The 10,000-nt window shown below is 37.2% G+C and overlaps 1 protein-coding gene across 1 annotated transcript in view; it reads right to left on the reverse strand.

The window, feature by feature from the left end:
* LOC123512049 (calcium/calmodulin-dependent 3',5'-cyclic nucleotide phosphodiesterase 1-like) overlaps positions 1–10,000 on the reverse strand; it is a 509,263-nt gene that overhangs the window by 422,361 nt on the left and 76,902 nt on the right. The gene's annotated exons all lie outside the window — the stretch shown is intronic.

A 10,000-nucleotide genomic window follows, 5' to 3' on the forward strand; every position in this document is an offset into this window, starting at 1 on the left:
AGAGAGAAGAGCGTTTGTGAATACGGATCCGTCACTTCTCTTCCATCAAGTCATGGCGTTCATACCAAAACACTTACATATTCAAACCTAACCTAACCTAACATATTCAAACGTAATCTAACCTAACCTAATCTAAATTACTAACAAAACGAAAAAAATAAATAAGTAAATAAATAAATGAATGAATAAATAAATAAATAAATAATAATAACGTACATAAGTGAATACAGTAATTTTGATCCAGAACACCTCAAAATTTCATACAGCCGAAGTAGGCGAGGATTAAATCAAGGGGTGTTTTGTGTATTTCATTGGTTATAGTCTTGTTATTGTTATTGTTTTTATTTATTTATTGAGAAGAGTAACCACATCACGGAGAGGAATAAAGCTACCTCCTCTCTCTCTCTCTCTCTCTCTCTCTCTGGTAAAAGTGATGACACAAACTGACCGGAAGAAAATAATAGAAAAACGAGTGAGAAGGAAAAATCTGTGACGAAGAAAGGAGGGAAAGAAAGAAAGAAAACGTGACGAAAGTGATGGAAAAGCGGGGAAAAGTGCCTCGGAGAGAGAGAGAGAGAGAGAGAGAGAGAGAGAGAGAGAGAGAGAGAGAGAGAGAGAGAGAGAGAGTAACCATGGTAACCACTTGTAAATATATTTATGGCGCACTTCTCCACAACTCTGGCCTTCTGCCGCGCATACGCACACGTTCACGCACGCACACACACACACACACACACACACACACACACACACACACACACACACACACACGTAGCCATTGACGGTCGCAAACAAACAAACAAGCAGGAGAAGGTCCCTATTGACTAGCTGATGTAATTTGCAGTACTAACAGTTGTCCAATTAGGGAAAAAAAACATCATTACACACACACACACACACACACACACACACACACACACACACACACACATTAGTACTAATTACTGAAGGTTCTCTCCAAACTTAGAAAAAAAAAAAAAACACCCTCAAAGTCTTAGAGAGAGAGAGAGAGAGAGAGAGAGAGAGAGAGAGAGAGAGAGAGAGAGAGAGAGAGAGAGAGAGAGAGAGAGGGCATATTCTGAAACACTTCTGCCCTTCACCTTCACTATTTTCAAAGGGCTCTGGTTGAAGTGACACGGGTTTTTGAGGGTGCTTCTGTAATTCTAGTGTCATATTAACAGTTTTTCTGCATTATTAAGAGGAAACATACTCTTTAGAACTCGGCTAATCGTCTCCATGGTCTTTGAAAATGGTCACAGTGAGAGAAGGAAGCGTTTCTGAAGATGGCGCAGAGAGAGAGAGAGAGAGAGAGAGAGAGAGAGAGAGAGAGAGAGAGAGAGAGAGTCACTGACCTATAATCTTCCTACACATTCTACACCACCACCATTACACCCAATACACGCTGATACACCCAACCCGCGCCGCCCCCACGCCCACTCCCACCAACTCACGCCCACCCTGCCAACATCCCCATCCCGCCCCAGGCACACACAGCTCCCCTCTCAGCTCAGAGTGATCAAAGATGGAACTGAGAACCAACTAAGCCGTGTGTGTGTGTGTGTGTGTGTGTGTGTGTGTGTGTGTGTGTGTGTGTGTGTGTGTGTGTGTGTGTGTGTGTGTGTGTGTGTGTGTGTTGTTTTTTTACTGTCATCTTTATATTTCGAAGATGGTAATGATGTACAAAGTAAATGATAAACAAAAAGAGAATAACAAAAAAATAGATAGGAAGGAATAAAAGAACACATGAAAAATAAAAGCAATTGCTATTTCTCGAACAATAAACAACAATACAACAAAGGAGAAAAAGAGAAAGAAAAAAACAAAGAAAATAAAGCACACACACACACACACACACAAAAGAAACACATTAACAAACAAACCACTCACAATACATTCCCCAAACAACAACAACAACAACAATAATAAATAAACCCAGAACATGACTTTTACGTACCTAAATTACAGCACGGGGCATTGACAGTAACCCTTTGATAACGTGAACAATGACCAATGATAAACACAAGCCAATCAACAATATTCCCTGCTAAACTCCCTTACAAAACCCTCTCTCTTTCAGTTCTCCCTTTCAATACCACCCTGTACACCATTTTCTCTGATACTCATTGTTATTCGCACCTCTGTTCGAAGCTTTAATTAAATACCTTTTTGAGATGCGAGTCACGAAAGGGGAGGAAAGAAAAATATTACTAGTGGATTGTGTATTTGTGAGGAGTCTTACGTTTATTGAGGTTATCTTGGTGTTGTTTCGTCCCCCAAGTTTGTGATTTGAAATGTGGTGAGAGGATTGGAGGTGCGCTAAGTTGTATGTGTATGCGTTTTGCGTGTTTACATAGCCAGGTAGGTAAAGGAACAATGGCAGAGAGAGAGAGAGAGAGAGAGAGAGAGAGAGAGAGAGAGAGAGAGAGAGAGAGAGAGAGAGAGTAATACGACAAAGATAAAAACAGACACATAAATAAAGAAACGAAAGGAAGAAAAGAGAAACACGAAAGCAAAGAATCACAGCATCAGGAAAAGGAGAAATAGAGATAAACTACAAAAAAGAAAGACAAAAAGGGAAACACAAGGACAAAGACACAGAGAAAAGAAAATAGAAACACAGATAAAGACAGAAAGAAAAGAGAGAAAAGAGACAGACAGACAGACAGACAGACAGACAGACAGACAGACAGAGACCAGACACAATCATGGAAAAAGAAGAAAAAAGAAAAGGAAAAAAAGCAAGGATGATATATATGATGACCCTTGGCGAGGAAAAATAATGGAAATGTCAAACAGCAACGATGGAAACAATAAAACAAACCACAGCAAGCAAAAAATGCCTCTCTGCTCTAAGGTAAAAAAGGTGAAAATACCCCCTCATTTTTCACTGTGGTCAGGATTTCTACTTTTATTTTTTTTTTATAATGATAATTTTTTGCCTGTCATTAACACACACACACACACACACACACACACACACACACACACACACACACACACACACACACACCTTACCTTTGGCCACAAGTCACCTGGTCAGTCTTACCTGGAAAAAGGAGAATAAAGGTTAATAAAAAGATAAATAGGAAAAATATAAATAAAGAAGGATAAATAAAGAAGGAAGATGAAAAGGTGAAGAATATAATTAGAAAAGGTAGACCGTAATAAAGAAGGGAATAACGAGGATGATAAAAGAGGGAGGTGGAATAATATGAAATAAGGATGAAGGAATATCGAGAAACAAGGATAATGGATAAAGAAAAAAAAAGAATAACAAGATACAAATATGAAGAAAAGGGAATAAGAAGAGGAAGAGAAAAGAGGGAGGTGAGAGAATATGAATAAATAATGATGCGGGAATAACGAGAGATAAGGAAAATGGATAAAAAGAATAGAAAAGGTGAAAATGAATAAAAATGGGTAAAATGTGTTATCAGATTGCATAAAAAAACGAGACGAAAATAAAAAAAAAACAATAAAAGAACTGAAAAAATATTAAACTGAAAAAATTAAGCAAAAAAAAAAAATACTCAAACCCAAAAAATAAATTAATAAAATAAATAAATAAAAACACAACAAAACGAGTAATAATAGAAAACGGACCCAACAGAAAACGAGCGACCCACAAACACGAGGGGGAACCATTAAAAAAGAATTAATTGGTGAAATATTGAGACAGGAAATGGCGCAATACTGTAACACATTCTGGAAAGGAAACTCGCCATTACTGCTCATACAAATTTCGTAGAGAGAGAGAGAGAGAGAGAGAGAGAGAGAGAGAGAGAGAGAGAGAGAGAGAGAGAGAGAGAGAGAGAGAGAGAGAGCCATTCCGTTTTCTCACTATCATTTCAAGCACGCAGTTTCTCTTTCACCATTTCTCTTCTTGCCATCTGCGTCTCTTCCTCCTCCTCCTCCTCCTCCTCCTCCTCTTCTTCTTTTCCTCGTTTTTCCTTCATTCCTTCCTTAACATCTTCACAACACTCCATTTCTTCTTTCAATTTCTCTTCATTATCTCTTGCTTCCTTCCTTCCTTCACTGTACTCTTTACTTAATTTCTCCTTCATTTTCTCTTCCTCATCTTCATCCTGCACAATTTTCTCCTCCCAATATTTTTTCCTCCTTCTCTTCGTCTTTATTCTCCAATTTCTCTCTTCTTTCCCTATTTATCAGTTCTCCTTTAACTTTTCTTCCTTATCTTGAATTTCGTATTTTAAGGAAGGAAGGAGGAAGAGGTGAAGGAAGGAGGAAGAGATGGAAGGGAGAAGAAAGAGGTGGAAGGAAGAAGGAAGAGATGGAAGGAAGGAGGAAGAGGTGGAAGGTGGAAAGAGAAAAATGAGGGAATGAAGGAAAGGAGAAAAGAAATTTAAGTTTGTGAAGAAGTGATGGGAATGAAAGTGTTTATTTGTTATTCTGTATTTTCCTTATTTTCACCTTTCCTCTTTTCCCTCCTTCTTCTTTTTTCCTTCCTTTATATCATCAGAAAACACAATCACGTACAACAGAAGTCATTAATTTTGTTTTTTCTCCTCAATCTTCGTTTATCACTTCTTCTCTTCTTCTTTCTCACTTTCACTCATCAATTTTCTTATTTTTTTTCATTTTTACTTCCTTTTTCCCGTTTTCACTCTCATCACACTTCTCTTATTCCTCAGTTTTACTCTTATCTTATCTCATTTTTCTTATTTCTTATTTTCATTATCACTTTTTTCCTCTTCCTTTTCTCATTTTCACTCATTAATTTTCTCTTATTTTTCATCTTCACGCTTATCTTATCATTTCTCTTCTTATTATTTCTCTTTTCACTCTTATCTTATCACTTTCTTTTTCTCATTTTCTCCTCATTTCTCATTTTCCCTCTTATTTTTTTTCTTTTCTTATCTTTTATTTCCACTCTTATTCCTCATTTTCATTATCACTTTCTTCTTATTTTCTATTTCCCCTCTTATCGTTGTCTCTCCATTACATCATCTCATAAAATACTCACTAATTGACAGCACTCATTATTTCTCATTTATTCATTGTTTTGTCTATCTTCATTTATTTATTTCTCTCATTCGTCTGTTCATTCATCATATTAATAATAAGTACATCATTCTTCCATCATTCATCTTTCAGTTTCTCTCCTTCATTATCATCCTTTTTGTCTCTCTTCTTCTCATCATCACATGAAATAAATACAAGTCACATCACTCATTATGTTCCTTCTATAGTTTGTTCTTCATTCTTTATCCTTCATCTTCTCCTCCCTCATCTTTCTTCTTTCTACTACTTCTCTTTACTTCTCCTCATCCTCTTCTTCTGTCTCTTTTCATTCTACCATATAAAATGAACACAAAATACGTCACATTATTTTACTTCAATATTTCTTTAATTCATCCTTTATCAGTATTTTCTCTTATTCTTCTAATTTTTCTTATCACCATTTCCCTTATTCTCTCTCTTCATTCTATCACTTTATAAGATAATTACAAAACATTATCCATTATTTTCCTTTCAATATTTGCTTCCTCCTCCTTTATTATTCTTCTTTTCATCTTTCTATTACATTTTTTTTTTATTTTCCATCGCCATCTCCTTTATTCTCCCTCTCTCTCTTCATCCCATCACCTCACAGATAAATACTAAACACCCTCCATTAATTTCAATCTCTGCTTCCTCATCCATTACCACTCTTCTCCCTCATTCTATTACATTTTTTTTTATTTCTTTTCGTCGCCATTTCTTTTATTTTCTCTCATCCCATTACCTCATAAGACAAACACAAAGCATCGTCCATTATCTTCTTTCAACATCTGCTTCCTCATCCATTATCATTCCTCTCCTCTCTTTCTCCTTCATCTTTCTTCCCTTATCACAGTCTCGTACTCTCTCTCCTTCATCTTTTCTGTCTCTCTTCATTTTTTTTTATCTTTCTTCTTCTCATTTTTCTTCTCTCTCTATTACATCACCATTTTCTTTCTGTCTCTCCTCATTCTAATCTCACAAATGAAATAAACCTCATTATTATCGTTCAGTACTTGCTTCCTCCTTCTTTTGTCCTTCATTATCTTCTCCCTCATTTTTCTCCGTCTACTACATCCCCTCATCACCATCTCCTTCATTTTCACCCTTTATTTTCCTGTCTCATCATTTCAACGTCACAAATTAATGAAAAAAATTAAAATCCTTCCTCTTTCTCTCCTTCATCATCTCCCTCATCTTCCTTCCCTCAATTACATACCATCATCATCCATCTCCTTCACACTTACTTCTCTTCTTTCCAACCTCACAAATTAATGCAAAAAAGCCCCTTCCTCATTATTTTATCCATCATCTTCTCCCTCATCTTTCTTCATCTCATCAACATCTCCATACTTAACATCATCTTTTTGTGTCTCTCTTCATTCCAACCTCACAAATAAATGAAAAAAGAAAAAAAATACTCATTCTCTCCTTTTTCATCCTCCTCATCTTTCTTCCCTCCACTGCATCACCTCATCAGGACGCCCGTAGTACATGAAGCTCAAATTACACACACATTTCTCACATTTCTCGCCTCATGTTTGCTTACACACCACACAATCGAGAGTCAATGGTAAACAGCTCCCTGGCTCGCATTTCCCCTTCTTTCACCTTCTCCTTCCTGTCTGTGTTTGGGGTAGAGGGAGTGGAAGAATATATGTGTGTGGGAAGAGGGAGAGTGGAGGGAGAGGGGACGGGAGGGGAGGGAATTACTATATGTGTAAGGGGATGGGAGAGGACAGAGGAGGATGTATGGGGAGGGGAGAAGAGGGGTTAGATGTATATGGGAGTGTGTGTAGGGAGATATAGAAATATATATGGGTGTATGGGGAGGAGAGGGGAGGGGAAATAGGTGTGTAGGGGGAAGGGGAAGGGTTACAGGTGTGTGTGGATGTGTATAAGGGAGGTAGGTGTGTGAGTGTAGGGGAGGTGGGCGGTGTGTGAATGGGGAGGGAAGAGGGAATAGGTGCGTGAAGGGAAAGGAGCTGGGATGGGTTAGGTGTGTGGCTGGGGTGTGTAGGTGTGTGTAGGGGGAGAGGGGAGAGGGTAGAGGTGTGCTTTAAGGGTAATTGTTTGGTTAGTTCAAATTCATTGTTTTTTTTCTTTGTGTTATTTGTTGTTTGTATCTATAAGTTGTGGTTAGTGAATGGTCAATCTCTCTCTCTCTCTCTCTCTCTCTCTCTCTCTCTCTCTCGCCTTCATGCACATAAAATAGTTCTCGTGTGTGTGTGTGTGTGTGTGTGTGTGTGTGTGTGTGTGTGTGTGTGTGTGTGTGTGTGTGTGTGTGTGTGTGTGTGTGTGTGTGTGTGTGTGTGTGTGTGTGTGTGTCAGGCTGCATGGCATAAACCCCCACACAAGGACATCACATATTCGTCCAAGCCAGCTGTTGACTTAATCCTGCACCATAAACAGCCTGCAGTATTGCCAACCTCAGCGCATCTCCCGGCCACCATGCAGCGGAATAACCAGCCACACCAATAAGCGATCCGATCCTCCTATTGTTGCCTATAAAGCGATCCGATCCTTCTCTTGTTGCCTAAAAAGGGATCAGAATCTTTATAGGCAAATTTTCGATCCTGTACAAAAGGTATACGAATTGCTGTCTTGCTTTCTTGTTCTTAAATCGAGGTAGAGGGAAGAGATAAAATGAGAGTCGTGAGGTTAGACGAGGTTAAGTTAGTGAGGTTAAGATAGTGAGGTTAAGATAGTGAGTTTAAGTTAGTGAGGTTAAGATAGTGAGTTTTAAGATAGTGAGTTTAAGTTAGTGAGGTTAAGTTAGTCAGTTTAAGTTAGTGAGGTTAAGATAGTGGGTTTAAGATAATGAGTTTAAGTTAGTGAGGTTAAGATAGTGAGTTTAAGATAGTGAGGTTAAGTTATAGAGATAAGTTACCAATGATCAAAAACAAATAAAATAAACAAATGAATCACAATGAATAAGATCAACCAAAAAACAAAACAAAAATAATACTGACCACATATTTCGTATTTTTTCGGTAAAGTTGAATCATTCTTATATCACCAAATCTTTTCGTGACATTCCGTGACTTTCCAAAAAAAAAAAATAATAATAATTTCTTCCACACACAACAAGTATCATTATTTTTTCCTTATTGTATCTTATAAGCTTATTATATCTTTAATCTTTCATTATCCCTTTACTTATCTTCCATTTATCTTTTAATATCTTACCTGTGTATCTAATTTACCTAACCTAACTTCTCAAACTTTATCTTTTTTTTTAATACCATGTGGGCTTTTCACGGGAATTTATGGGTTTAAGAGGTTACTTTTCGGGGTACCACCTATCTCAAAGCCCACCCACTAGGAAACCGTTGCCCCGAGTGAGGAAGCCCAACCAACACTCGGACCATGGACAGGATTCGAACCCGTGTGTGTGCTTGGAGACCCCGCGGACCCCAAAGCACGCATGGTTCCACAGTACCTATTACGTATCCTCACCCTTCCCTATTGTAATCCACTCATCTTATTATATACAGAGTTTTTTTTCCCCATAATGTTTACTCTAGTTGGTTATTAGTCCCTTTTTTCACGTAGCATGAGTGTTTTGTTCCCTCGGGCGTGAAATGAAAATTAATATGATCCGTCACACGTAAAATGGATTGGTGGGTGAAAGGACAACATGTGGGAAACTTTCTAAAAATACAAGCCATATGTAAATAAATAAAGGAGTGACCAAACTGAGGGATGAATGAGGATATAGAGTGATGGATAAGTGAATAAATAAACGGAAGGATGAATGAATATAGATGAATAAATGAATAAATAAATAAAAGAATGAATAAGTGAACAAATAAATGGATAGATAGATAGATAAGTGAATAAATTAATGGAAGGATGAATGAATAGATAGATAAATGAGATAGATATGTGTATGGATAGACTAATAGATAGATTCACTCCCACTCTGATAGATCGTGAAACTTCCTAAAAAAAAACTACAAGCCATCTGTAAATAAATGAGTGAATGAAAAAATGAATAAATAAATGGAAGGAAGGATGAATGGATAGATAGAAAGATAGATATGAGCATGAATACATTAATAGATTCAGCCATTCTCAGATAGATATAGGCATGATAGATAAAGATACACATAGGAATAGATAAATAGATATAGATAGATAGATAAATAGCAACATAAATACGAAATAAAATAAATAGATAAACAGAAACGAAAAAAATAGGTAACAAAACGCAAAAAAAAAAAAAAAAACATAAAGATAAATAAATAACAAATAATACTATAAATAAATAGATGAACAAAAACAAATAAAAAAAAAACACGTCACAAAACGAAAAGAAATAACTAAACCAACAAAACAGACACAGACAAACACATCACTCAACAAACGAGAAGAATAAACCCGAGCATTGGTGTAACATAATCCAAAGCTGAGTGGGTGAGTGGCTGGCTTAACGTGGCTTATGGCATCAATCTCAGAGCCACAGTGTTCGAGGCTCCTTCCACTGGCCTGCCTTCCCCCTAAGCTGCTGTCCATCACTCTTCAGCCAGCCAGGGAGGGGCACCAACACACGCGTCACTCTGGCAATGCATCATGACATCCACACTCACCCCATCATCATCTGCCACAATATAAGTCACTGGCTGTGTTGTGAATATGATGACCCCAACACACTCACGTATCTTCCTACATGTTTACGTACACACACACACACACACACACACACACACACACACACACACACACACACACACACACACACACACACACACACACACTTTTTCAAAATAGGTCAGTAAAAAATCATATGAATCCAGTGTTATTAGATGGTGAAATTATAAAACAAGTTAATTTTACAAAATTTCTTGGAATCATTATTGATGAAAATTAAAACTGGAAACATCATATTGATCAAACTTGTTTAAAAATTTCTAAGATGACTGGAATATTGTATAGAATTCGTAATAATGTAACAATTGAGGCTATGATCAGCATATATCACACTTTGTGCTATCCA

The sequence above is a fragment of the Portunus trituberculatus genome, chromosome 32, assembly GCF_017591435.1.
Source record: "Portunus trituberculatus isolate SZX2019 chromosome 32, ASM1759143v1, whole genome shotgun sequence".
Classification (NCBI taxonomy): Eukaryota; Metazoa; Arthropoda; class Malacostraca; order Decapoda; family Portunidae; genus Portunus; species Portunus trituberculatus.